The 27,773-nt window shown below is 55.5% G+C and overlaps 1 protein-coding gene across 1 annotated transcript in view; it reads left to right on the forward strand.

Moving 5' to 3' along the window:
• LOC140198392 (rhodopsin kinase GRK1-like) overlaps window positions 1-27,773 on the forward strand; it is a 569,956-nt gene that overhangs the window by 532,946 nt on the left and 9,237 nt on the right. The gene's annotated exons all lie outside the window — the stretch shown is intronic.

A 27,773-nucleotide genomic window follows, 5' to 3' on the forward strand; every position in this document is an offset into this window, starting at 1 on the left:
CCAGAGGCCAGACGCTAGAGGCTAGAGACTTGGCTTGGCTAGGCTAGAGGCTAGAGGCTAGAGCCAGAGGCCAGAGGCTAGAGGCTAGAGGTCCGAAGCCAGAGGCCAGAGGCTAGAGACTTGGCTTGGTTTGGCTTGGCTTGGCTAGAGTCTAGAGACTTGGCTTGGTTGGGTAGAAGCTAGAGACTTGGCTTTGCTTGGCTAGAGGTTAGCGACTTGGCTTGTCCAGAGGCCAGAGGACAGAGGCCAGAGGCTAGAGACTTGGCTAATCTAGAGGCTAGAGGCTAGAGGCTAGAGGCTAGAGACTTGACTTGGCTAGGCTAGAGGCTAGAGGCTAGAGTCTAGAGGCCAGAGGCCAGAGGCCAGAGGATTGGCGTGGCTTGTCTAGAGGCTAGAGGCCAGAGGTTAGAGACTTTGCTTGGCTAGACGCTGGAGGCTAGAGACTTGGCTTGGCTTAGCTTGGCTAGAGGCTAGAGACTAGGCTTGGCTTGGCTAGGGGCCAGGGGCCAGAGACTAGAGGCTAGAGGCTAGAGGCTACAGGTGAGAGGCTTATCTTGGCTTGGCTAGAGGCTAGAGACTTGGCTTGGCTTGGCTAGAGGCTAGAGACCTGGCTTGGGTTGGCTAGATGTTTGGCTTGGCTTGGTTAGAGGCCAGAGGCTAGGGACTAGAGGCTATACGCTAGAGACTTGGATTGGCTAGAGGCTAGAGGCTAGAGGCTAGAGACTCGGTTTGCCTTGTTAGAGGCTAGAGGCTAGACACTTGGCTTGGCTTGGCTAGAGATTGGACTAGAGGCTAGAGGCTTGGCTAGAGGCTAGAGGCTTGGCTTGGCTTGGCTTGGCTTGGCTAGAGGCGAGAGGCTAAAGGCTAGAGACCTTGCTTGGCTTGGCAAGAGACTAGAGGCTAGAGACTTGGCTTGGCTTGGCTAGAGGCTAGAGACTAGGCTTGGCTTGGCTAGGGGCCAGGGGCCAGAGACAAGAGGCTAGAGGCTACAGGTGAGAGGCTTATCTTGGCTTGGCTAGAGGCTAGAGACTTGGCTTGGCTTGGCTTGGCTAGAGGCTAGAGACCTGGCTTGGGTTGGCTAGATGCTTGGCTTGGCTTGGCTAGAGGCCAGAGGCTATAGGCTAGAGACTTGGATTGGCTAGAGGCTAGAGGCTACAGGCTAGAGACTTGGCTTGCCTTGTTAGAGGCTAGAGGCTAGACACTTGGCTTGGCTTGGCTAGAGAGTGGACTAGAGGCTAGAGGCTTGGCTAGAGGCTAGAGGCTTGGCTTGGCTTGGCTTGGCTTGGCTAGAGGCGAGAGGCTAAAGGCTAGAGACCTTGCTTGGCTTGGCAAGAGACTAGAGGCTAGAGACTTGGCTTGGCTTGGCTAGAGGCTAGAGACTAGGCTTGGCTTGGCTAGGGGCCAGGGGCCAGAGACTAGAGGCTAGAGGCTACAGGTGAGAGGCTTATCTTGGCTCGGCTAGAGGCTAGAGACTTGGCTTGGCTTGGCTTGGCTAGAGGCTAGAGACCTGGCTTGGGTTGGCTAGATGCTTGGCTTGGCTTGGCTAGAGGCCAGAGGCTATAGGCTAGAGACTTGGATTGGCTAGAGGCTAGAGGCTACAGGCTAGAGACTTGGCTTGCCTTGTTAGAGGCTAGAGGCTAGACACTTGGCTTGGCTTGGCTAGAGAGTGGAGGCTAGAGGCTAGAGGCTTGGCTTGGCTTGGCTTGGCTTGGCTAGAGGCGAGAGGCTAAAGGCTAGAGACCTTGCTTGGCTTGGCAAGAGGCTGGAGGCTAGAGACTTGGCTTGGATTGGCTGGAGGCTGGAGACTTGCTTGGCTAGAGGCGAGAGACTTGGCTTGGTTTGGCTTGGCTTGGCTAGAGTCTAGGCTTGGTTGGGTAGAAGCTAAAGACTTGGCTTTGCTTGGCTAGAGGCTAGAGACTAGACACTAAAGTCCTAGGGACAGGACTAGGATACAGGGCAATGGCAAGGACATGGACAGGAAAACCAGGAACCTGGAACAGGACTGAACAAGAGAGCTAGGAGCACGGGCTTGGACTCTGAGCCAGAGACTGGACAAGGACCCAGTACCTGGGTCTTGCCTCTGGCTCAGATCCCAGAAATAGGCAAGGACAAGGCTTGGCGGGCAGGCAGGACGAGGCTGGAATCTTCAGGCTTGAAGCTTGAGGCTGGAAACTAGAGACTTGGCTGGGCTTGGCAAGAGGCTAGAGGCTAGAGACTTGGCTTGGATTGGTTAGAGGCTAGAGACTTGGCTTGGCTTGGGTAGAGGGTAGAGGCTAGAGACTTGGCTTGGCTAGAGGCTAGCGACTTGACTTGGCTTGGCTTGGCCAGAGGCCAGAGGCCAGAGGCTATTGGCCAGAGGCCGGAGGCTGGAGGCTAGAGGCTAGAGACTTGGCTTGGCTTGGCTTGGCTAGAGGCTAGCGGCTAGAGGCTTGGCTTGGCTTGGCTGGAGGCCAGAGGCCAGAGGCTAGAGGCTTGGCTTGGTTAGAGGCTAGAGACTTGGCTTGCCTTGCTAGAAGCTAGAGGCTAGAGACTTGGCTTGGATTGGCTAGAGGCTGGAGACTTGGCTTGGCTTGGGTAGAGGCTAGAGGCTAGAGACTTGGCTTAGCTTGAGGCTAGAAGCTAGGGGCTTGGCTTGGTTTGGCTTGGCTTGGCTAGAGTCTAGAGACTTGGCTTGGTTGGGTAGAAGCTAGAGACTTGGCTTTGCTTGGCTAGAGACTATAGACTTGGCTTGGCTAGAGGGTAGAGGCTAGAGGCTAGCGACTTGGCTTGGCTTGGCCAGAGGCCAGAGGACAGAGGCCAGAGGCTAGAGGCCAGAAGATAGAGACTTGGCTTGGCTAGTGGCTAGAGGCTAGAGACTTTGCTTGGCTTGGCAAAAGGCTAGAGGCTAGAGACTTGGCTTGGATTGGCTAGAGGCTAGAGATGTGACTTGGCTTGGGTAGAGGCTAGAGGCTAGAGACTTGGCTTGGCTAGAGGCTAGATGCTAGAGACTTGGCTTGGTTTGGCTCGAGTCTAGAGACTTGGCTTGGTTGGGTAGAAGCTAGAGACTTGGCTGTGCTTGGCTGGAGGGTAGAGTCTAGAGGCTAGCGACTTAGCTTGGCTTGGCCAGAGGACAGAGGACAGAGGCCAGAGGTCAGAGGCCAGAGGCCAGAGGCTAGAGGCTAGAGGTCAGAAGCCAGAGGCCAGAGGCTAGAGACTAGAGACTTGGCTTGGCTGGAGGCTAGAGGCTAGAGACTTGGCTTGGTTTGGCTTGGCTTGGCTAGAGTCTAGAGACTTGGCTTGTTTGGGTAGAAGCTAGAGACTTGGCTTTGCTTGGCTAGAGGTTAGCGACTTGGCTTGACCAGAGGCCAGAGGACAGAGGCTAGAGGCTAGAGACTTGGCTTGGCTAGGCTAGAGGCTAGACGCCAGAGGTTAGAGACTTTGTTTGGCTAGACGCTGGAGGCTAGAGGATAGAGCCTTGGCTTGTCTAGAGGCCAGAGGCTGGAGGTTTGGCTTGGCTAGGGGCTAGAGGCTAGAGACTTGGCTTGGCTAGAGGCTAGAGACTTGGCTTGGCATAGCTTGGCTAGAGACTAGAGTCTTGGCTTGGCTTGGCTAGGGGCCAGGGGCCAGAGGCTAGAGGCTAGAGGCTACAGGTGACAGGCTTATCTTGGCTTAGCTAGAGGCTAGAGACTTGGCTTGGCTTGGCTAGAGGCTAGAGACCTGGCTTGGGTTGGCTAAATGCTTGGCTTGGCTTGGCTAGAGGCCAGAGGCTAGGGACTAGAGGCTATAGGCTAGAGACTTAGATTGGTTAGAGGCTAGAGGCTAGACACTTGGCTTGGCTTGGCTAGAGAGTGGAGGCCAGAGGCTAAAGGCTTGGCTTGGCTTGGCAAGAGGCTAGAGGCTAGAGACTTGGCTTGGATTGGCTAGAGGCTGGAGACTTGGCTTGGCTTGGGTAGATGCTAGAGGCTAGAGATGGCTTGGCTTGAGGCTAAAGGCTAGGGACTTGGCTTGGCTTGGCCAGAGGCTAAAGGCTAGAGACTTGGCTTGGTTTGGCTTGGCTTGGCCAGAGGCTAAAGGCTAGAGACTTGGCTTGGTTTGGCTTGGCTTGGCTAGAGTCTAGAGACTTGGCTTGGTTGGGTAGAAGCTAGAGACTTGGCTTTGCTTGGCTAGAGGTTAGCGACTTGGCTTGTCCAGAGGCCAGAGGACAGAGGCTAGAGGCTAGAGACTTGGCTTGGCTAGGCTAGAGGCTAGAGGCTAGAGTCTAGAGGCCAGAGGCCAGAGGCCAGAGGATTGGCGTGGTTTGTCTAGAGGCTAGAGGCCAGAGGTTAGAGACTTTGCTTGGCTAGACGCTGGAGGCTAGAGGATAGAGCCTTGGCTTGGCTAGAGGCCAGAGGCTGGAGGTTTGGCTTGGCTAGAGGCTAGAGGCTAGAGACTTGGCTTGGCTAGAGGCTAGAGACTTGGCTTGGCTTAGCTTGGCTAGAGGCTAGAGACTAGGCTTGGCTTGGCTAGGGGCCAGGGGCCAGAGGCAAGAGGCTAGAGGCTAGAGACTTGGCTTGGCTTGGCTAGAGGCTAGAGACTAGGCTTGGCTTGGCTAGGGGCCAGGGGCCAGAGCCTAGAGGCTAGAGGCTAGAGGCTAGAGGCTAGAGGCTAGAGGCTACAGGTGAGAGGCTTATCTTGGCTTGGTTAGAGGCTAGAGACTTGGCTTGGCTTGGCTAGAGGCTAGAGACCTGGCTTGGGTTGGCTAGATGCTTGGCTTGGCTTGGCTAGAGGCCAGAGGCTAGGGACTAGAGGCTATAGGCTAGAGACTTGGATTGGCTAGAGGCTAGAGGCTAGAGGCTAGAGACTTGGCTTGCCTTGTTAGAGGCTAGAGGCTAGACACTTGGCTTGGCTTGGCTAGAGAGTGGAGGCTAGAGGCTAGAGGTTTGGCTTGGCTTGGCTTGGCTTGGCTAGAGGCGAGAGGCTAAAGGCTAGAGACCTTGCTTGGCTTGGCTAGAGGCTAGATGCTAGAGACTTGGCTTGGTTTGGCTCGAGTCTAGAGACTTGGCTTGGTTGGGTAGAAGCTAGAGACTTGACTTTGCTTGGCTAGAGGGTAGAGTCTAGAGGCTAGCGACTTAGCTTGGCTTGGCCAGAGGCCAGAGGACAGAGGCCAGAGGCCAGACGCTAGAGGCTAGAGACTTGGCTTGGCTAGGCTAGAGGCTAGAGGCTAGAGCCAGAGGCCAGAGGCTAGAAGCTAGAGGTCCGAAGCCAGAGGCCAGAGGCTAGAGACTTGGCTTGGTTTGGCTTGGCTTGGCTAGAGTCTAGAGACTTGGCTTGGTTGGGTAGAAGCTAGAGACTTGGCTTTGCTTGGCTAGAGGTTAGCGACTTGGCTTGTCCAGAGGCCAGAGGACAGAGGCCAGAGGCTAGAGACTTGGCTAATCTAGAGGCTAGAGGCTAGAGGCTAGAGGCTAGAGACTTGACTTGGCTAGGCTAGAGGCTAGAGGCTAGAGTCTAGAGGCCAGAGGCCAGAGGCCAGAGGCCAGAGGATTGGCGTGGCTTGTCTAGAGGCTAGAGGCCAGAGGTTAGAGACTTTGCTTGGCTAGACGCTGGAGGCTAGAGACTTGGCTTGGCTTAGCTTGGCTAGAGGCTAGAGACTAGGCTTGGCTTGGCTAGGGGCCAGGGGCCAGAGACTAGAGGCTAGAGGCTAGAGGCTACAGGTGAGAGGCTTATCTTGGCTTGGCTAGAGGCTAGAGACTTGGCTTGGCTTGGCTAGAGGCTAGAGACCTGGCTTGGGTTGGCTAGATGTTTGGCTTGGCTTGGTTAGAGGCCAGAGGCTAGGGACTAGAGGCTATAGGCTAGAGACTTGGATTGGCTAGAGGCTAGAGGCGAGAGGCTAGAGACTCGGTTTGCCTTGTTAGAGGCTAGAGGCTAGACACTTGGCTTGGCTTGGCTAGAGAGTGGACTAGAGGCTAGAGGCTTGGCTAGAGGCTAGAGGCTTGGCTTGGCTTGGCTTGGCTTGGCTAGAGGCGAGAGGCTAAAGGCTAGAGACCTTGCTTGGCTTGGCAAGAGACTAGAGGCTAGAGACTTGGCTTGGCTTGGCTAGAGGCTAGAGACTAGGCTTGGCTTGGCTAGGGGCCAGGGGCCAGAGACTAGAGGCTAGAGGCTACAGGTGAGAGGCTTATCTTGGCTTGGCTAGAGGCTAGAGACTTGGCTTGGCTTGGCTTGGCTAGAGGCTAGAGACCTGGCTTGGGTTGGCTAGATGCTTGGCTTGGCTTGGCTAGAGGCCAGAGGCTATAGGCTAGAGACTTGGATTGGCTAGAGGCTAGAGGCTACAGGCTAGAGACTTGGCTTGCCTTGTTAGAGGCTAGAGGCTAGACACTTGGCTTGGCTTGGCTAGAGAGTGGAGGCTAGAGGCTAGAGGCTTGGCTTGGCTTGGCTTGGCTTGGCTAGAGGCGAGAGGCTAAAGGCTAGAGACCTTGCTTGGCTTGGCAAGAGGCTGGAGGCTAGAGACTTGGCTTGGATTGGCTGGAGGCTGGAGACTTGCTTGGCTAGAGGCGAGAGACTTGGCTTGGTTTGGCTTGGCTTGGCTAGAGTCTAGGCTTGGTTGGGTAGAAGCTAAAGACTTGGCTTTGCTTGGCTAGAGGCTAGAGACTAGACACTAAAGTCCTAGGGACAGGACTAGGATACAGGGCAATGGCAAGGACATGGACAGGAAAACCAGAAACCTGGAACAGGACTGAACAAGAGAGCTAGGAGCACGGGCTTGGACTCTGAGCCAGAGACTGGACAAGGACCCAGTACCTGGGTCTTGCCTCTGGCTCAGATCCCAGAAATAGGCAAGGACAAGGCTTGGCGGGCAGGCAGGACGAGGCTGGAATCTTCAGGCTTGAAGCTTGAGGCTGGAAACTAGAGACTTGGCTGGGCTTGGCAAGAGGCTAGAGGCTAGAGACTTGGCTTGGATTGGTTAGAGGCTAGAGACTTGGCTTGGCTTGGGTAGAGGGTAGAGGCTAGAGACTTGGCTTGGCTAGAGGCTAGCGACTTGACTTGGCTTGGCTTGGCCAGAGGCCAGAGGCCAGAGGCCGGAGGCTGGAGGCTAGAGGCTAGAGACTTGGCTTGGCTTGGCTTGGCTAGAGGCTAGCGGCTAGAGGCTTGGCTTGGCTTAGCTGGAGGCCAGAGGCCAGAGGCTAGAGGCTTGGCTTGGTTAGAGGCTAGAGACTTGGCTTGCCTTGCTAGAAGCTAGAGGCTAGAGACTTGGCTTGGATTGGCTAGAGGCTGGAGACTTGGCTTGGCTTGGGTAGAGGCTAGAGGCTAGAGACTTGGCTTGGCTTGAGGCTAGAAGCTAGGGGCTTGGCTTGGTTTGGCTTGGCTTGGCTAGAGTCTAGAGACTTGGCTTGGTTGGGTAGAAGCTAGAGACTTGGCTTTGCTTGGCTAGAGACTATAGACTTGGCTTGGCTAGAGGGTAGAGGCTAGAGGCTAGCGACTTGGCTTGGCTTGGCCAGAGGCCAGAGGACAGAGGCCAGAGGCTAGAGGCCAGAGGATAGAGACTTGGCTTGGCTAGAGGCTAGAGGCTAGAGACTTTGCTTGGCTTGGCAAAAGGCTAGAGGCTAGAGACTTGGCTTGGATTGGCTAGAGGCTAGAGATGTGACTTGGCTTGGGTAGAGGCTAGAGGCTAGAGACTTGGCTTGGCTAGAGGCTAGATGCTAGAGACTTGGCTTGGTTTGGCTCGAGTCTAGAGACTTGGCTTGGTTGGGTAGAAGCTAGAGACTTGGCTGTGCTTGGCTAGAGGGTAGAGTCTAGAGGCTAGCGACTTAGCTTGGCTTGGCCAGAGGACAGAGGACAGAGGCCAGAGGTCAGAGGCCAGAGGCCAGAGGCTAGAGGCTAGAGGTCAGAAGCCAGAGGCCAGAGGCTAGAGACTAGAGACTTGGCTTGGCTGGAGGCTAGAGGCTAGAGACTTGGCTTGGTTTGGCTTGGCTTGGCTAGAGTCTAGAGACTTGGCTTGTTTGGGTAGAAGCTAGAGACTTGGCTTTGCTTGGCTAGAGGTTAGCGACTTGGCTTGACCAGAGGCCAGAGGACAGAGGCTAGAGGCTAGAGTCTAGAGACTTGGCTTGGCTAGGCTAGAGGCTAGACGCCAGAGGTTAGAGACTTTGTTTGGCTAGACGCTGGAGGCTAGAGGATAGAGCCTTGGCTTGTCTAGAGGCCAGAGGCTGGAGGTTTGGCTTGGCTAGGGGCTAGAGGCTAGAGACTTGGCTTGGCTAGAGGCTAGAGACTTGGCTTGGCATAGCTTGGCTAGAGACTAGAGTCTTGGCTTGGCTTGGCTAGGGGCCAGGGGCCAGAGGCTAGAGGCTAGAGGCTACAGGTGACAGGCTTATCTTGGCTTAGCTAGAGGCTAGAGACTTGGCTTGGCTTGGCTAGAGGCTAGAGACCTGGCTTGGGTTGGCTAAATGCTTGGCTTGGCTTGGCTAGAGGCCAGAGGCTAGGGACTAGAGGCTATAGGCTAGAGACTTGGATTGGTTAGAGGCTAGAGGCTAGACACTTGGCTTGGCTTGGCTAGAGAGTGGAGGCCAGAGGCTAAAGGCTTGGCTTGGCTTGGCAAGAGGCTAGAGGCTAGAGACTTGGCTTGGATTGGCTAGAGGCTGGAGACTTGGCTTGGCTTGGGTAGATGCTAGAGGCTAGAGATGGCTTGGCTTGAGGCTAGAGGCTAGGGACTTGGCTTGGCTTGGCCAGAGGCTAAAGGCTAGAGACTTGGCTTGGTTTGGCTTGGCTTGGCCAGAGGCTAAAGGCTAGAGACTTGGCTTGGTTTGGCTTGGCTTGGCTAGAGTCTAGAGACTTGGCTTGGTTTGGCTTGGCTTGGCTAGAGTCTAGAGACTTGGCTTGGTTGGGTAGAAGCTAGAGACTTGGCTTTGCTTGGCTAGAGGTTAGCGACTTGGCTTGTCCAGAGGCCAGAGGACAGAGGCCAGAGGCTAGAGACTTGGCTAATCTAGAGGCTAGAGGCTAGAGGCTAGAGACTTGGCTTGGCTAGGCTAGAGGCTAGAGGCTAGAGTCTAGAGGCCAGAGGCCAGAGGCCAGAGGATTGGCGTGGTTTGTCTAGAGGCTAGAGGCCAGAGGTTAGAGACTTTGCTTGGCTAGACGCTGGAGGCTAGAGGATAGAGCCTTGGCTTGGCTAGAGGCCAGAGGTTGGAGGTTTGGCTTGGCTAGAGGCTAGAGGCTAGAGACTTGGCTTGGCTAGAGGCTAGAGACTTGGCTTGGCTTAGCTTGGCTAGAGGCTAGAGACTAGGCTTGGCTTGGCTAGGGGCCAGGGGCCAGAGGCAAGAGGCTAGAGGCTAGAGACTTGGCTTGGCTTGGCTAGAGGCTAGAGACTAGGCTTGGCTTGGCTAGGGGCCAGGGGCCAGAGCCTAGAGGCTAGAGGCTAGAGGCTAGAGGCTAGAGGCTACAGGTGAGAGGCTTATCTTGGCTTGGTTAGAGGCTAGAGACTTGGCTTGGCTTGGCTAGAGGCTAGAGACCTGGCTTGGGTTGGCTAGATGCTTGGCTTGGCTTGGCTAGAGGCCAGAGGCTAGGGACTAGAGGCTATAGGCTAGAGACTTGGATTGGCTAGAGGCTAGAGGCTAGAGGCTAGAGACTTGGCTTGCCTTGTTAGAGGCTAGAGGCTAGACACTTGGCTTGGCTTGGCTAGAGAGTGGAGGCTAGAGGCTAGAGGTTTGGCTTGGCTTGGCTTGGCTTGGCTAGAGGCGAGAGGCTAAAGGCTAGAGACCTTGCTTGGCTTGGCTAGAGGCTAGATGCTAGAGACTTGGCTTGGTTTGGCTCGAGTCTAGAGACTTGGCTTGGTTGGGTAGAAGCTAGAGACTTGACTTTGCTTGGCTAGAGGGTAGAGTCTAGAGGCTAGCGACTTAGCTTGGCTTGGCCAGAGGCCAGAGGACAGAGGCCAGAGGCCAGACGCTAGAGGCTAGAGACTTGGCTTGGCTAGGCTAGAGGCTAGAGGCTAGAGCCAGAGGCCAGAGGCTAGAAGCTAGAGGTCCGAAGCCAGAGGCCAGAGGCTAGAGACTTGGCTTGGTTTGGCTTGGCTTGGCTAGAGTCTAGAGACTTGGCTTGGTTGGGTAGAAGCTAGAGACTTGGCTTTGCTTGGCTAGAGGTTAGCGACTTGGCTTGTCCAGAGGCCAGAGGACAGAGGCCAGAGGCTAGAGACTTGGCTAATCTAGAGGCTAGAGGCTAGAGGCTAGAGGCTAGAGACTTGACTTGGCTAGGCTAGAGGCTAGAGGCTAGAGTCTAGAGGCCAGAGGCCAGAGGCCAGAGGCCAGAGGATTGGCGTGGCTTGTCTAGAGGCTAGAGGCCAGAGGTTAGAGACTTTGCTTAGCTAGACGCTGGAGGCTAGAGACTTGGCTTGGCTTAGCTTGGCTAGAGGCTAGAGACTAGGCTTGGCTTGGCTAGGGGCCAGGGGCCAGAGACTAGAGGCTAGAGGCTAGAGGCTACAGGTGAGAGGCTTATCTTGGCTTGGCTAGAGGCTAGAGACTTGGCTTGGCTTGGCTAGAGGCTAGAGACCTGGCTTGGGTTGGCTAGATGTTTGGCTTGGCTTGGTTAGAGGCCAGAGGCTAGGGACTAGAGGCTATAGGCTAGAGACTTGGATTGGCTAGAGGCTAGAGGCGAGAGGCTAGAGACTCGGTTTGCCTTGTTAGAGGCTAGAGGCTAGACACTTGGCTTGGCTTGGCTAGAGAGTGGACTAGAGGCTAGAGGCTTGGCTAGAGGCTAGAGGCTTGGCTTGGCTTGGCTTGGCTTGGCTAGAGGCGAGAGGCTAAAGGCTAGAGACCTTGCTTGGCTTGGCAAGAGACTAGAGGCTAGAGACTTGGCTTGGCTTGGCTAGAGGCTAGAGACTAGGCTTGGCTTGGCTAGGGGCCAGGGGCCAGAGACTAGAGGCTAGAGGCTACAGGTGAGAGGCTTATCTTGGCTTGGCTAGAGGCTAGAGACTTGGCTTGGCTTGGCTTGGCTAGAGGCTAGAGACCTGGCTTGGGTTGGCTAGATGCTTGGCTTGGCTTGGCTAGAGGCCAGAGGCTATAGGCTAGAGACTTGGATTGGCTAGAGGCTAGAGGCTACAGGCTAGAGACTTGGCTTGCCTTGTTAGAGGCTAGAGGCTAGACACTTGGCTTGGCTTGGCTAGAGAGTGGAGGCTAGAGGCTAGAGGCTTGGCTTGGCTTGGCTTGGCTTGGCTAGAGGCGAGAGGCTAAAGGCTAGAGACCTTGCTTGGCTTGGCAAGAGGCTGGAGGCTAGAGACTTGGCTTGGATTGGCTGGAGGCTGGAGACTTGCTTGGCTAGAGGCGAGAGACTTGGCTTGGTTTGGCTTGGCTTGGCTAGAGTCTAGGCTTGGTTGGGTAGAAGCTAAAGACTTGGCTTTGCTTGGCTAGAGGCTAGAGACTAGACACTAAAGTCCTAGGGACAGGACTAGGATACAGGGCAATGGCAAGGACATGGACAGGAAAACCAGAAACCTGGAACAGGACTGAACAAGAGAGCTAGGAGCACGGGCTTGGACTCTGAGCCAGAGACTGGACAAGGACCCAGTACCTGGGTCTTGCCTCTGGCTCAGATCTCAGAAATAGGCAAGGACAAGGCTTGGCGGGCAGGCAGGACGAGGCTGGAATCTTCAGGCTTGAAGCTTGAGGCTGGAAACTAGAGACTTGGCTGGGCTTGGCAAGAGGCTAGAGGCTAGAGACTTGGCTTGGATTGGTTAGAGGCTAGAGGCTTGGCTTGGCTTGGGTAGAGGGTAGAGGCTAGAGACTTGGCTTGGCTAGAGGCTAGCGACTTGACTTGGCTTGGCTTGGCCAGAGGCCAGAGGCCAGAGGCCGGAGGCTGGAGGCTAGAGGCTAGAGACTTGGCTTGGCTTGGCTTGGCTAGAGGCTAGCGGCTAGAGGCTTGGCTTGGCTTGGCTGGAGGCCAGAGGCCAGAGGCTAGAGGCTTGGCTTGGTTAGAGGCTAGAGACTTGGCTTGCCTTGCTAGAAGCTAGAGGCTAGAGACTTGGCTTGGATTGGCTAGAGGCTGGAGACTTGGCTTGGCTTGGGTAGAGGCTAGAGGCTAGAGACTTGGCTTGGCTTGAGGCTAGAAGCTAGGGGCTTGGCTTGGTTTGGCTTGGCTTGGCTAGAGTCTAGAGACTTGGCTTGGTTGGGTAGAAGCTAGAGACTTGGCTTTGCTTGGCTAGAGACTATAGACTTGGCTTGGCTAGAGGGTAGAGGCTAGAGGCTAGCGACTTGGCTTGGCTTGGCCAGAGGCCAGAGGACAGAGGCCAGAGGCTAGAGGCCAGAGGATAGAGACTTGGCTTGGCTAGAGGCTAGAGGCTAGAGACTTTGCTTGGCTTGGCAAAAGGCTAGAGGCTAGAGACTTGGCTTGGATTGGCTAGAGGCTAGAGATGTGACTTGGCTTGGGTAGAGGCTAGAGGCTAGAGACTTGGCTTGGCTAGAGGCTAGATGCTAGAGACTTGGCTTGGTTTGGCTCGAGTCTAGAGACTTGGCTTGGTTGGGTAGAAGCTAGAGACTTGGCTGTGCTTGGCTAGAGGGTAGAGTCTAGAGGCTAGCGACTTAGCTTGGCTTGGCCAGAGGACAGAGGACAGAGGCCAGAGGTCAGAGGCCAGAGGCCAGAGGCTAGAGGCTAGAGGTCAGAAGCCAGAGGCCAGAGGCTAGAGACTAGAGACTTGGCTTGGCTGGAGGCTAGAGGCTAGAGACTTGGCTTGGTTTGGCTTGGCTTGGCTAGAGTCTAGAGACTTGGCTTGTTTGGGTAGAAGCTAGAGACTTGGCTTTGCTTGGCTAGAGGTTAGCGACTTGGCTTGACCAGAGGCCAGAGGACAGAGGCTAGAGGCTAGAGTCTAGAGACTTGGCTTGGCTAGGCTAGAGGCTAGACGCCAGAGGTTAGAGACTTTGTTTGGCTAGACGCTGGAGGCTAGAGGATAGAGCCTTGGCTTGTCTAGAGGCCAGAGGCTGGAGGTTTGGCTTGGCTAGAGGCTAGAGACTTGGCTTGGCATAGCTTGGCTAGAGACTAGAGTCTTGGCTTGGCTTGGCTAGGGGCCAGGGGCCAGAGGCTAGAGGCTAGAGGCTACAGGTGACAGGCTTATCTTGGCTTAGCTAGAGGCTAGAGACTTGGCTTGGCTTGGCTAGAGGCTAGAGACCTGGCTTGGGTTGGCTAAATGCTTGGCTTGGCTTGGCTAGAGGCCAGAGGCTGGAGGTTTGGCTTGGCTAGGGGCTAGAGGCTAGAGACTTGGCTTGGCTAGAGGCTAGAGACTTGGCTTGGCTAGAGGCTAGAGACTTGGCTTGGCTTAGCTTGGCTAGAGGCTAGAGACTAGGCTTGGCTTGGCTAGGGGCCAGGGGCCAGAGACTAGAGGCTAGAGGCTAGAGGCTAGAGGCTACAGGTGAGAGGCTTATCTTGGCTTGGCTAGAGGCTAGAGACTTGGCTTGGCTTGGCTAGAGGCTAGAGACCAGAGACCTGGCTTGGGTTGGCTAGATGCTTGGCTTGGCTTGGCTAGAGGCCAGAGGCTAGGGACTAGAGGCTATAGGCTAGAGACTTGGATTGGCTAGAGGCTAGAGGCTAGAGGCTAGAGACTCAGTTTGCCTTGTTAGAGGCTAGAGGCTAGACACTTGGCTTGGCTTGGCTAGAGAGTGGAGGCTAGAGGCTAGAGGCTTGGCTTGGCTTGGCTTGGCTTGGCTAGAGGCGAGAGGCGAAAGGCTAGAGACCTTGCTTGGCTTGGCTTGGCTAGAGGCTAGAGACTAGGCTTGGCTTGGCTAGGGGCCAGGGGCCAGAGCCTAGAGGCTAGAGGCTAGAGGCTAGAGGCTAGAGGCTACAGGTGAGAGGCTTATCTTGGCTTGGTTAGAGGCTAGAGACTTGGCTTGGCTTGGCTAGAGGCTAGAGACCTGGCTTGGGTTGGCTAGATGCTTGGCTTGGCTTGGCTAGAGGCCAGAGGCTAGGGACTAGAGGCTATAGGCTAGAGACTTGGATTGGCTAGAGGCTAGAGGCTAGAGGCTAGAGACTTGGCTTGCCTTGTTAGAGGCTAGAGGCTAGACACTTGGCTTGGCTTGGCTAGAGAGTGGAGGCTAGAGGCTAGAGGTTTGGCTAGGTTTGGCTTGGCTTGGCTTGGCTTGGCTAGAGGCGAGAGGCTAAAGGCTAGAGACCTTGCTTGGCTTGGCTAGAGGCTAGATGCTAGAGGCTTGGCTTGGTTTGGCTCGAGTCTAGAGACTTGGCTTGGTTGGGTAGAAGCTAGAGACTTGGCTTTGCTTGGCTAGAGGGTAGAGTCTAGAGGCTAGCGACTTAGCTTGGCTTGGCCAGAGGCCAGAGGACAGAGGCCAGAGGCCAGAGGCTAGAGGCTAGAGACTTGGCTTGGCTAGGCTAGAGGCTAGAGGCTAGAGCCAGAGGCCAGAGGCCAGAGGCTAGAGGCTAGAGGTCAGAAGCCAGAGGCCAGAGGCTAGAGACTTGGCTTGGTTTGGCTTGGCTTGGCTAGAGTCTAGAGACTTGGCTTGGTTGGGTAGAAGCTAGAGACTTGGCTTTGCTTGGCTAGAGGTTAGCGACTTGGCTTGTCCAGAGGCCAAAGGACAGAGGCTAGAGACTTGGCTAATCTAGAGGCTAGAGGCTAGAGGCTAGAGGCTAGAGACTTGACTTGGCTAGGCTAGAGGCTAGAGGCTAGAGTCTAGAGGCCAGAGGCCAGAGGCCAGAGGATTGGCGTGGCTTGTCTAGAGGCTAGAGGCCAGAGGTTAGAGACTTTGCTTGGCTAGACGCTGGAGGCTAGAGAATAGAGCCTTGGCTTGGCTAGAGGCCAGAGGCTGGAGGTTTGGCTTGGCTAGAGGCTAGAGGCTAGAGACTTGGCTTGGCTTGGCTTAGCTTGGCTAGAGGCTAGAGACTAGGCTTGGCTTGGCTAGGGGCCAGGGGCCAGAGACTAGAGGCTAGAGGCTAGAGGCTACAGGTGAGAGGCTTATCTTGGCTTGGCTAGAGGCTAGAGACTTGGCTTGGCTTGGCTTGGCTAGAAGCTAGAGACCTGGCTTGGGTTGGCTAGATGCTTGGCTTGGCTTGGCTAGAGGCCAGAGGCTAGGGACTAGAGGCTATAGGCTAGAGACTTGGATTGGCTAGAGGCTAGAGGCTAGAGGCTAGAGACTTGGCTTGCCTTGTTAGAGGCTAGAGGCTAGACACTTGGCTTGGCTTGGCTAGAGAATGGAGGCTAGAGGCTAGAGGCTTGGCTTGGCTTGGCTTGGCTTGGCTAGAGGCGAGAGGCTAAAGGCTAGAGACCTTGCTTGGCTTGGCAAGAGGCTGGAGGCTAGAGACTTGGCTTGGATTGGCTGGAGGCTGGAGACTTGCTTGGCTAGAGGCGAGAGACTTGGCTTGGTTTGGCTTGGCTTGGCTAGAGTCTAGGCTTGGTTGGGTAGAAGCTAAAGACTTGGCTTTGCTTGGCTAGAGGCTAGAGACTAGACACTAAAGTCCTAGGGACAGGACAAGGATACAGGGCAATGGCAAGGACATGGACAGGAAAACCAGGAACCTGGAACAGGACTGAACAAGAGAGCTAGGAGCACGGGCTTGGACTCTGAGCTTGAGACTGGACAAGGACCCAGTACCTGGGTCTTGCCTCTGGCTCAGACCCCAGAAATAGGCAAGGACAAGGCTTGGCGGGCAGGCAGGACGAGGCTGGAATCTTCAGGCTTGAAGCTTGAGGCTGGAAACTAGAGACTTGGCTGGGCTTGGCAAGAGGCTAGAGGCTAGAGACTTGGCTTGGCTAGAGGCTAGCGACTTGACTTGGCTTGGCTTGGCCAGAGGCCAGAGGCCGGAGGCTGGAGGCTAGAGGCTAGAGACTTGGCTTGGCTTGGCTTGGCTAGAGGCTAGCGGCTAGAGGCTTGGCTTGGCTTGGCTAGAGGCCAGAGGCCAGAGGCTAGAGGCTTGGCTTGGTTAGAGGCTAGAGACTTGGCTTGCCTTGCTAGAAGCTAGAGGCTAGAGACTTGGTTTGGTTTGGCTAGAGAGTGGAGGATAGAGGCTAGAGACTTGGCTTGGTTTGGCTAGAGGGTAGAGGCTAGAGACTAGAGATGAGAGACTTGACTTGGCTTGTCTAGAGACTCGGCAAGGCTAGCGGCTAGAGGCTAGAGGCTGGGCAAGAGACGAGGCAAGGCTTGGCAGGGGACTTGAGACGAGGTGAGGCTGGAGGCTTGAGACTTGAGGTGAGGCAAGGTTGGCGGCTTGAGACTTGAGGCGAGGCTGGAGGCTGGAGGCTGGAGAAGATGCAAGGCTTAGCTTCCTGGGCAGGGCACAGTTCGCCTGGGCAGTGCGTGGTACTCCTCGGCAGGGTGCAGATCACCACCCGACAGAGGCAAGGGACAGGAAGGGAGCTAGGTACAGGGTGGTCCAGGACAAGACTGCAGGCAAGACAAGGCAAGGCTTCTGGCAAAGCAAAGCGAGGCGAAAGTTACCGGCAAGACAAGGCAGGGCTTCAGGTGAGGAAACAGAAGGCAGAGGAAGGAATCCAAGGAGTAAGGACAAGAACAATCCAGCAGCCACGCCTGGGTATCTGAAGGTATTTATGCAGCCAGCCCCAACGAGCATCAGCTGCCTCAATTAGCTCAACAGGAACAGAAATGGAGTAGATAGGAAAACCTGGAGCAAGGGTCAATGGACCGGATCATGAACCGGAATACGGAATTAACGGACCAGACTATGACAGTACCACCCCCAGCCCCCCTCTACGGGAGCCTCCTTGTGACCAAACAGGGTATCCAGACTATGGACGATCCGGGCGGGTGGGAGGGTATTTAACAGAAAGGAACCCCGGGTGTCAAGAGGAAAATGACAATGTCTGTTTCGCTGGGTCCATGGTTGGCTGGATTGTTCTGTCATAAGGCGGTGGCTGGGAACGGACCCAAGCGTAAGACACAGACACTGAAGTACTAGGTACAGGACTAGGATACAGGGCAATGGCAAGGACATGGACAGGAAAACCAGGAACCTGGAACAGGACTGAACAAGAGAGCTAGGAGCCCGGGCTTGGACTCCGAGCCAGAGACTGGACAAGGACCAAGTATGGGTCTTGCCTCTGGCTCAGGCCCCAGAACTAGGCAAGGACAAGACTTGGCAGCCAGGCAGGACGAGGCCGGAATCTTCAGGCTTGAAGCTTGAGGCTAGAGGCTAGAGACTTGGCTTGGCTTGGCAAGAGGCTAGAGGCTAGAGACTTGGCTTGGATTGGCTAGAGGCTGGAGATTTGGCTTGGCTTGGGTAGAGGCTAGAGGCTAGAGAATTGGCTTGGCTTGAGGCTAGAGGCTAGGGACTTGGCTTGGTTTGGCTTGGCTTGGCTAGAGTCTAGAGACTTGGCTTGGTTGGGTAGAAGCTAGAGACTTGGCTTTGCTTGGCTAGAGACTATAGACTTGGCTTGGCTAGAGAGTAGAGGCTAGAGGCTAGCGACTTGGCTTGGCTTGGCCAGAGGCCAGAGGACAGAGGCCAGAGGCTAGAGGCCAGAGGATAGAGACTTGGCTTGGCTAGAGGCTAGAGACTAGAGGCTAGAGACTTTGCTTGGCTTGGCAAAAGGCTAGAGGCGAAAGACTTGGCTTGGATTGGCTAGGGGCTAGAGACGTGGCTTGGCTTGGGTAGAGGCTAGAGGCTAGAGACTTGGCTTGGCTAGAGGCTAGATGCTAGAGACTTGGCTTGGTTTGGCTCGAGTCTAGAGACTTGGCTTGGTTGGGTAGAAGCTAGAGACTTGGCTTTGCTTGGCTAGAGGGTAGAGTCTAGAGGCTAGCGACTTAGCTTGGCTTGGCCAGAGGCCAGAGGACAGAGGCCAGAGGCTAGAGGCTAGAGGCCAGTGGCCAGAGGCTAGAGACTTAGCTTGGTTAGAGGCTAGAGGCTAGAGTCTAGAGACTTGGCTTGGCTAGGCTAGAGGCTAGAGTCTAGAGGCTAGATGCTAGAGGCTAGAGACAGAGGCCAGAGGCCAGAGGCTTGGCATGGCTTGTCTAGAGGCTAGAGGCTAGAGACTTGGCTTGGTTGGGTAGAAGCTAGAGACGTGGCTTTGCTTGGCTAGAGGTTAGCGACTTGACTTGGCCAGAGGCCAGAGGCCAGAGGACAGAGGCTAGAGGCTAGAGACTTGGCTTGGCTAGGCTAGAGGCTAGAGTCTAGAGGCCAGAGGCTAGCGGATTGGCATGGCTTGTCTAGAGGCCAGAGGCTGGAGGTTTGGCTTGGCTAGAGGCTAGAGGCCAGAGGTTAGAGACTTTGATGGCTAGACGCTGGAGGCTAGAAGATAGAGCCTTGGCTTGGCTAGAGGCCAGAGGCTGGAGGTTTGGCTTGGCTAGGGGCTAGAGGCTAGAGACTTGGCTTGGCTAGAGGCTAGAGACTTGGCTTGGCTTAGCTTGGCTAGAGGCTAGAGACTTGGCTTAGCTTGGCTAGAGGCTAGAGACTAGGCTTGGCTCGGCTAGGGGCCAGGGGCCAGAGGCTAGAGGCCAGAGGCCAGAGGCCAGAGGCCAGAGGCTAGAGGCCAAAGGCTAGAGGCCAAAGGCTAGAGGCTACAGGTGAGAGGCTTATCTTGGCTTGGCTAGAGGCTAGAGACTTGGCTTGGCTTGGCTAGAGGCTAGAGACCTGGCTTGGGTTGGCTAGATGCTTGGCTTGGCTTGGCTAGAGGCCAGAGGCTAGGGACTAGAGGCTATAGGCTAGAGACTTGGATTGGCTAGAGGCTAGAGGCTAGAGGTTAGAGACTTGGCTTGCCTTGCTAGAGGCTAGAGGCTAGACACTTGGCTTGGCTTGGCTAGAGAGTGGAGGCTAGAGGCTAAAGGCTTGGCTTGGCTTGGCAAGAGGCTAGAGGCTAGAGACTTGGCTTGGATTGGCTAGAGGCTGGAGACTTGGCTTGGCTTGGGTAGAGGCTAGAGGCTAGAGACTTGGCTTGGCTTGAGGCTAGAGGCTAGGGACTTGGCTTGGTTTGGCTTGGCTTGGCTAGAGTCTAGAGATTTGGCTTGGTTGGGTAGAAGCTAGAGACTTGGCTTTGCTTGGCTAGAGACTATAGACTTGGCTTGGCTAGAGGGTAGAGGCTAGAGGCTAGCGACTTGGCTTGGCTTGGCCAGAGGCCAGAGGACAGAGGCCAGAGGCTAGAGGCCAGAGGATAGAGACTTGGCTTGGCTAGAGGCTAGAGGCTAGAGACTTTGCTTGGCTTGGCAAAAGGCTAGAGGCGAAAGACTTGGCTTGGATTGGCTAGAGGCTAGAGATGTGACTTGGCTTGGGTAGAGGCTAGAGGCTAGAGACTTGGCTTGGCTAGAGGCTAGATGCTAGAGACTTGGCTTGGTTTGGCTCGAGTCTAGAGACTTGGCTTGGTTGGGTAGAAGCTAGAGACTTGGCTTTGCTTGGCTAGAGGGTAGAGTCTAGAGGCTAGCGACTTAGCTTGGCTTGGCCAGAGGCCAGAGGACAGAGGCTAGAGGCCAGTGGCCAGAGGCTAGAGACTTGGCTTGGTTAGAGGCTAGAGGCTAGCGTCTAGAGACTTGGCTTGGCTAGGCTAGAGGCTAGAGGCTAGAGGCTAGAGCCAGAGGCCAGAGGCTAGAGGCTTGGCATGGCTTGTCTAGAGGCTAGAGGCTAGAGACTTGGCTTGGATTGGCCAGAGGCCAGCAGACAGAGGCCAGAGGCTAGAGGCTAGAGGGCAGAAGCCAGAGGCCAGAGACTAGAGACTTGGCTTGGCTAGAGGCTAGAGGCTAGAGACTTGACTTGGTTTGGCTTGGCTTGGCTAGAGTCTAGAGACTTGGCTTGGTTGGGTAGAAGCTAGAGACTTGGCTTTGCTTGGCTAGAGGTTAGCGACTTGGCTTGGCCAGAGGCCAGAGGCTAGAGACTTGGCTAATCTAGAGGCTAGAGGCTAGAGGCTAGAGACTTGGCTTGGCTAGGCTAGAGGCTAGAGTCTAGAGGCCAGAGGATTGGCGTGGCTTGTCTAGAGGCTAGAGGCCAGAGGTTAGAGACTTTGCTTGGCTAGACGCTGGAGGCTAGAGGATAGAGCCTTGGTTTGGCTAGAGGCCAGAGGCTGGAGGTTTGGCTTGGCTAGGGGCTAGAGGCTAGAGACTTGGCTTGGCTAGAGGCTAGAGACTTGGCTTGGCTTAGCTTGGCTAGAGGCTAGAGGCTAGGCTTGTCTAGAGGCTAGAGACTTAGCTTGGCTTGGCTAGAGGCTAGAGACTAGGCTTGGCTTGGCTAGGGGCCAGAGGCCAGAGACTAGAGGCTAGAGGCTAGAGGCTAGAGGCTAGAGGCTAGAGGCTACAGGTGAGAGGTTTATCTTGGCTTGGCTAGAGGCTAGAGACTTGGCTTGGCTTGGCTAGAGGCTAGAGACCTGGCTTGGGTTGGCTAGATGCTTGGCTTGGCTTGGCTAGAGGCTAGAGACTAGGGGCCAGGGGCCAGAGACTAGAGGCTAGAGGCTAGAGGCTACAGGTGAGAGGCTTATATTGGCTTGGCTAGAGGCTAGAGGCTAGGCTTGTCTAGAGGCTAGAGACTTAGCTTGGCTTGGCTAGAGGCTAGAGACCTGGCTTGGGTTGGCTAGATGCTTGGCTTGGCTTGGCTAGAGGCCAGAGGCTAGGGCTAGAGGCTATAGGCTAGAGACTTGGATTGGCTAGAGGTTAGAGGCTAGAGGCTAGAGACTTGGTTTGCCTTGTTAGAGGCTAGAGGCTAGAGGCTTGGCTTGGCTTGGCTTGGCTTGGCTAGAGGCGAGAGGCTAAAGGCTAGAGACTTTGCTTGGCTTGGCTAGAGGCTAGAGACTAGGGGCCAGGGGCCAGAGACTAGAGGCTAGAGGCTAGAGGCTACAGGTGAGAGGCTTATCTTGGCTTGGCTAGAGGCTAGAGACTTGGCTTGGCTTGGCTAGAGGCTAGAGACCTGGCTTGGGTTGGCTAGATGCTTGGCTTGGCTTGGCTAGAGGCTAGAGACTAGGCTTGGCTTGGCTAGGGGCCAGGGGCCAGAGACTAGAGGCTAGAGGCTAGAGGCTACAGGTGAGAGGCTTATATTGGCTTGGCTAGAGGCTAGAGACTTGGCTTGGCTTGGCTAGAGGCTAGAGACCTGGCTTGGGTTGGCTAGATGCTTGGCTTGGCTTGGCTAGAGGCCAGAGGCTAGGGACTAGAGGCTATAGGCTAGAGACTTGGATTGGCTAGAGGCTAGAGGCTAGAGACTTGGCTTGCCTTGTTAGAGGCTAGAGGCTAGACACTTGGCTTGGCTTGGCTAGAGAGTGGAGGCTAGAGGCTAGAGGCTTGGCTTGGCTTGGCTTGGCTTGGCTTGGCTTGGCTTGGCCAGAGGCCAGAGGCCGGAGGCTGGAGGCTGGAGGCTAGAGACTTGGCTTGGCTAGAGGCTAGCGGCTAGAGGCTTGGCTTGGCTTGGCTGGATGCCAGAGACCAGAGGCTAAAGGCTTGGCTTGTCTTGCTAGAAGCTAGAGGCTAGAGACTTGGTTTGGTTTGGCTAGAGAGTGGAGGATAGAGGCTAGAGACTTGGCTTGGTTTGGCTAGAGGGTAGAGGCTAGAGACTAGAGATGAGAGACTTGGCTTGGCTTGTCTAGAGACTTGGCAAGGCTAGCGGCTAGAGGCTAGAGGCTGGGCAAGAGACGAGGCAAGGCTTGGCAGGGGACTTGAGACGAGGTGAGGCTGGAGGCTTGAGACTTGAGGTGAGGCAAGGTTGGAGGCTTGAGACTTGAGGTGAGGCTGGAGGCTGGAGGCTGGAGAAGAGGCAAGGCTTAGCTTCCTGGGCAGGGCACAGTTCGCCTGGGCAGTGCGCGGTACTCCTCGGCAGGGTGCAGATCACCACCCGACAGAGGCAAGGGACAGGAAGGGCCAGAAACAACCCCCATAACGGCAAGATAGTCTGGCTTACCTGGGCTGAGGCAAGGGACAGGAAGGGACAGAACCTACCCCAGGTAACGGCAAGACAACCTGGCTTACCTGGGTGGAGGCAAGGGACAGGAAGGGAGCTAGGTACAGGGTGGCTCCAGGACAAGACTGCAGGCGAGACGAGACAAGAGTTACCGGCAAGACAAGGCAAGGCTTCTGGCAAAGCAAAGCGAGGCGAAAGTTACCGGCAAGACAAGGCAGGGCTTCAGGTGAGGAAACAGAAGGCAGAGGAAGGAATCCAAGGAGTAAGGACAAGAACAATCCAGCAGCCACGCCTGGGTATCTGAAGGTATTTATGCAGCCAGCCCCAACGAGCATCAGCTGCCTCAATTAGCTCAACAGGAACAGAAATGGAGTAGATAGGAAAACCTGGAGCAAGGGTCAATGGACCGGATCATGAACCGGAATACGGAATTAACGGACCAGACTATGACAGTACCACCCCCAGCCCCCCTCTACGGGAGCCTCCTTGTGACCAAACAGGGTATCCAGACTATGGACGATCCGGGCGGGTGGGAGGGTATTTAACAGAAAGGAACCCCGGGTGTCAAGAGGAAAATGACAATGTCTGTTTCGCTGGGTCCATGGTTGGCTGGATTGTTCTGTCATAAGGCGGTGGCTGGGAACGGACCCAAGCGTAAGACACAGACACTGAAGTACTAGGTACAGGACTAGGATACAGGGCAATGGCAAGGACATGGACAGGAAAACCAGGAACCTGGAACAGGACTGAACAAGAGAGCTAGGAGCCCGGGCTTGGACTCCGAGCCAGAGACTGGACAAGGACCCAGTATGGGTCTTGCCTCTGGCTCAGGCCCCAGAACTAGGCAAGGACAAGACTTGGCAGCCAGGCAGGACGAGGCCGGAATCTTCAGGCTTGAAGCTTGAGGCTAGAGGCTAGAGACTTGGCTTGGCTTGGCAAGAGGCTAGAGGCTAGAGACTTGGCTTGGATTGGCTAGAGGCTGGAGATTTGGCTTGGCTTGGGTAGAGGCTAGAGGCTAGAGAATTGGCTTGGCTTGAGGCTAGAGGCTAGGGACTTGGCTTGGTTTGGCTTGGCTTGGCTAGAGTCTAGAGACTTGGCTTGGTTGGGTAGAAGCTAGAGACTTGGCTTTGCTTGGCTAGAGACTATAGACTTGGCTTGGCTAGAGAGTAGAGGCTAGAGGCTAGCGACTTGGCTTGGCTTGGCCAGAGGCCAGAGGACAGAGGCCAGAGGCTAGAGGCCAGAGGATAGAGACTTGGCTTGGCTAGAGGCTAGAGACTAGAGGCTAGAGACTTTGCTTGGCTTGGCAAAAGGCTAGAGGCGAAAGACTTGGCTTGGATTGGCTAGGGGCTAGAGACGTGACTTGGCTTGGCTAGAGGCTAGATGCTAGAGACTTGGCTTGGTTTGGCTCGAGTCTAGAGACTTGGCTTGGTTGGGTAGAAGCTAGAGACTTGGCTTTGCTTGGCTAGAGGGTAGAGTCTAGAGGCTAGCGACTTAGCTTGGCTTGGCCAGAGGCCAGAGGACAGAGGCCAGAGGCTAGAGGCTAGAGGCCAGTGGCCAGAGGCTAGAGACTTAGCTTGGTTAGAGGCTAGAGGCTAGAGTCTAGAGACTTGGCTTGGCTAGGCTAGAGGCTAGAGTCTAGAGGCTAGATGCTAGAGGCTAGAGACAGAGGCCAGAGGCCAGAGGCTTGGCATGGCTTGTCTAGAGGCTAGAGGCTAGAGACTTGGCTTGGTTGGGTAGAAGCTAGAGACGTGGCTTTGCTTGGCTAGAGGTTAGCGACTTGACTTGGCCAGAGGCCAGAGGCCAGAGGACAGAGGCTAGAGGCTAGAGACTTGGCTTGGCTAGGCTAGAGGCTAGAGTCTAGAGGCCAGAGGCTAGCGGATTGGCATGGCTTGTCTAGAGGCCAGAGGCTGGAGGTTTGGCTTGGCTAGAGGCTAGAGGCCAGAGGTTAGAGACTTTGATGGCTAGACGCTGGAGGCTAGAAGATAGAGCCTTGGCTTGGCTAGAGGCCAGAGGCTGGAGGTTTGGCTTGGCTAGGGGCTAGAGGCTAGAGACTTGGCTTGGCTAGAGGCTAGAGACTTGGCTTGGCTTAGCTTGGCTAGAGGCTAGAGACTTGGCTTAGCTTGGCTAGAGGCTAGAGACTAGGCTTGGCTCGGCTAGGGGCCAGGGGCCAGAGGCTAGAGGCTAGAGGCCAGAGGCCAGAGGCTAGAGGCCAGAGGCCAGAGGCCAGAGGCTAGAGGCCAAAGGCTAGAGGCCAAAGGCTAGAGGCTACAGGTGAGAGGCTTATCTTGGCTTGGCTAGAGGCTAGAGACTTGGCTTGGCTTGGCTAGAGGCTAGAGACCTGGCTTGGGTTGGCTAGATGCTTGGCTTGGCTTGGCTAGAGGCCAGAGCCTAGGGACTAGAGGCTATAGGCTAGAGACTTGGATTGGCTAGAGGCTAGAGGCTAGAGGTTAGAGACTTGGCTTGCCTTGCTAGAGGCTAGAGGCTAGACACTTGGCTTGGCTTGGCTAGAGAGTGGAGGCTAGAGGCTAAAGGCTTGGCTTGGCTTGGCAAGAGGCTAGAGGCTAGAGACTTGGCTTGGATTGGCTAGAGGCTGGAGACTTGGCTTGGCTTGGGTAGAGGCTAGAGGCTAGAGACTTGGCTTGGCTTGAGGCTAGAGGCTAGGGACTTGGCTTGGTTTGGCTTGGCTTGGCTAGAGTCTAGAGATTTGGCTTGGTTGGGTAGAAGCTAGAGACTTGGCTTTGCTTGGCTAGAGACTATAGACTTGGCTTGGCTAGAGGGTAGAGGCTAGAGGCTAGCGACTTGGCTTGGCTTGGCCAGAGGCCAGAGGACAGAGGCCAGAGGCTAGAGGCCAGAGGATAGAGACTTGGCTTGGCTAGAGGCTAGAGGCTAGAGACTTTGCTTGGCTTGGCAAAAGGCTAGAGGCGAAAGACTTGGCTTGGATTGGCTAGAGGCTAGAGATGTGACTTGGCTTGGGTAGAGGCTAGAGGCTAGAGACTTGGCTTGGCTAGAGGCTAGATGCTAGAGACTTGGCTTGGTTTGGCTCGAGTCTAGAGACTTGGCTTGGTTGGGTAGAAGCTAGAGACTTGGCTTTGCTTGGCTAGAGGGTAGAGTCTAGAGGCTAGCGACTTAGCTTGGCTTGGCCAGAGGCCAGAGGACAGAGGCTAGAGGCCAGTGGCCAGAGGCTAGAGACTTGGCTTGGTTAGAGGCTAGAGGCTAGCGTCTAGAGACTTGGCTTGGCTAGGCTAGAGGCTAGAGGCTAGAGGCTAGAGCCAGAGGCCAGAGGCTAGAGGCTTGGCATGGCTTGTCTAGAGGCTAGAGGCTAGAGACTTGGCTTGGATTGGCCAGAGGCCAGCAGACAGAGGCCAGAGGCTAGAGGCTTGGCATGGCTTGTCTAGAGGCTAGAGGCTAGAGACTTGGCTTGGATTGGCCAGAGGCCAGCAGACAGAGGCCAGAGGCTAGAGGCTAGAGGGCAGAAGCCAGAGGCCAGAGACTAGAGACTTGGCTTGGCTAGAGGCTAGAGGCTAGAGACTTGGCTTGGTTTGGCTTGGCTTGGCTAGAGTCTAGAGACTTGGCTTGGTTGGGTAGAAGCTAGAGACTTGGCTTTGCTTGGCTAGAGGTTAGCGACTTGGCTTGGCCAGAGGCCAGAGGCTAGAGACTTGGCTAATCTAGAGGCTAGAGGCTAGAGGCTAGAGACTTGGCTTGGCTAGGCTAGAGGCTAGAGTCTAGAGGCCAGAGGATTGGCGTGGCTTGTCTAGAGGCTAGAGGCCAGAGGTTAGAGACTTTGCTTGGCTAGACGCTGGAGGCTAGAGGATAGAGCCTTGGTTTGGCTAGAGGCCAGAGGCTGGAGGTTTGGCTTGGCTAGGGGCTAGAGGCTAGAGACTTGGCTTGGCTAGAGGCTAGAGACTTGGCTTGGCTTAGCTTGGCTAGAGGCTAGAGGCTAGGCTTGTCTAGAGGCTAGAGACTTAGCTTGGCTTGGCTAGAGGCTAGAGACTAGGCTTGGCTTGGCTAGGGGCCAGAGGCCAGAGACTAGAGGCTAGAGGCTAGAGGCTAGAGGCTACAGGTGAGAGGCTTATCTTGGCTTGGCTAGAGGCTAGAGACTTAGCTTGGCTTGGCTAGAGGCTAGAGACCTGGCTTGGGTTGGCTAGATGCTTGGCTTGGCTTGGCTAGAGGCCAGAGGCTAGGGCTAGAGGCTATAGGCTAGAGACTTGGATTGGCTAGAGGTTAGAGGCTAGAGGCTAGAGACTTGGTTTGCCTTGTTAGAGGCTAGAGGCTAGAGGCTTGGCTTGGCTTGGCTTGGCTTGGCTAGAGGCGAGAGGCTAAAGGCTAGAGACTTTGCTTGGCTTGGCTAGAGGCTAGAGACTAGGGGCCAGGGGCCAGAGACTAGAGGCTAGAGGCTAGAGGCTACAGGTGAGAGGCTTATCTTGGCTTGGCTAGAGGCTAGAGACTTGGCTTGGCTTGGCTAGAGGCTAGAGACCTGGCTTGGGTTGGCTAGATGCTTGGCTTGGCTTGGCTAGAGGCTAGAGACTAGGGGCCAGGGGCCAGAGACTAGAGGCTAGAGGCTAGAGGCTACAGGTGAGAGGCTTATATTGGCTTGGCTAGAGGCTAGAGACTTGGCTTGGCTTGGCTAGAGGCTAGAGACCTGGCTTGGGTTGGCTAGATGCTTGGCTTGGCTTGGCTAGAGGCCAGAGGCTAGGGACTAGAGGCTATAGGCTAGAGACTTGGATTGGCTAGAGGCTAGAGGCTAGAGACTTGGCTTGCCTTGTTAGAGGCTAGAGGCTAGACACTTGGCTTGGCTTGGCTAGAGAGTGGAGGCTAGAGGCTAGAGGCTTGGCTTGGCTTGGCTTGGCTTGGCTTGGCTTGGCTTGGCCAGAGGCCAGAGGCCAGAGGCCAGAGGCCGGAGGCTGGAGGCTGGAGGCTAGAGACTTGGCTTGGTTAGAGGCTAGCGGCTAGAGGCTTGGCTTGGCTTGGCTGGATGCCAGAGACCAGAGGCTAAAGGCTTGGCTTGTCTTGCTAGAAGCTAGAGGCTAGAGACTTGGTTTGGTTTGGCTAGAGAGTGGAGGATAGAGGCTAGAGACTTGGCTTGGTTTGGCTAGAGGCTAGAGGCTAGAGACTTGGCTTGGCTTGGCTAGAGGCTGGAGGCTAGAGGCTAGGCAAGAGACGAGGTAAGGCTTTGCAGGAGTCTTGAGACTTGAGGCGAGGTGAGTCAAGGCTGGAGGCTGGAGGCTTGAGATTTGAGACTTGAGGTGAGGCGAGGCTTGAGACTTGAGACTAGAGACAAAGCGAGGCTTGTGGCTTGAGACTTGAGGCGAGGCAAGGCTGGAGGCTGGAGGTTGGAGACTTGAGACTTGAGGCGAGGCTTGGCTCCTCCCGGGCAGGGCGCGGTTCACCTGGGCAGGGCGTGGTACTCCTGGGCAGGGCGTGGATCACCTGTGCAGGGTGCAGATCACCTGGGCAGGGCGCGGATCACCACCCGACAGAGGCAAGGGACAGGAAGGGAACTAGGTAGAGTGTGGCTCCAGGACAAGACTGCAGGCGAGACAAGGCAAGAGTTACCAGCAAGGCAAGGCAAGGCTTCTGGCAAAGCAAGGCAAGACGAGAATTTCAGGCGAGGCGAGAGTTACTGGCAAGACAAGGCAGGGCTTCAGGCGAGGAAGGGATCCAAGGAGTAGGACAAGAACAATCCAGCAGCCACGCCCGGGTCTCTGAAGGTATTTATGCAGCCAGCCCCAACGAGCATCAGCTGCCTCAATTAGCTCAACAAGAACAGAAACAGAGTAGATAGGATAACCTGGAGCAAGGGTCAATGGACCGGATCGTGAACCGGAATACGGACTTCATAGACCAGACTATGACAGGGATAGTGCAGAACCTGACCTCTACAGAGAGGTGTGATGCCATCAGGTCTGAGAGGGGACAGTGCAGAACCCGACCTCTACAGGAGGCACAATGCCATCAGGTCTGAGGGTGACAGTGCAAACCATGACAATATTGAGCTGATGTTTGTGGAATCTTCCTGTGCAACAATGGAC

This window comes from Mobula birostris, chromosome 5, assembly GCF_030028105.1.
Source record: "Mobula birostris isolate sMobBir1 chromosome 5, sMobBir1.hap1, whole genome shotgun sequence".
Classification (NCBI taxonomy): Eukaryota; Metazoa; Chordata; class Chondrichthyes; order Myliobatiformes; family Myliobatidae; genus Mobula; species Mobula birostris.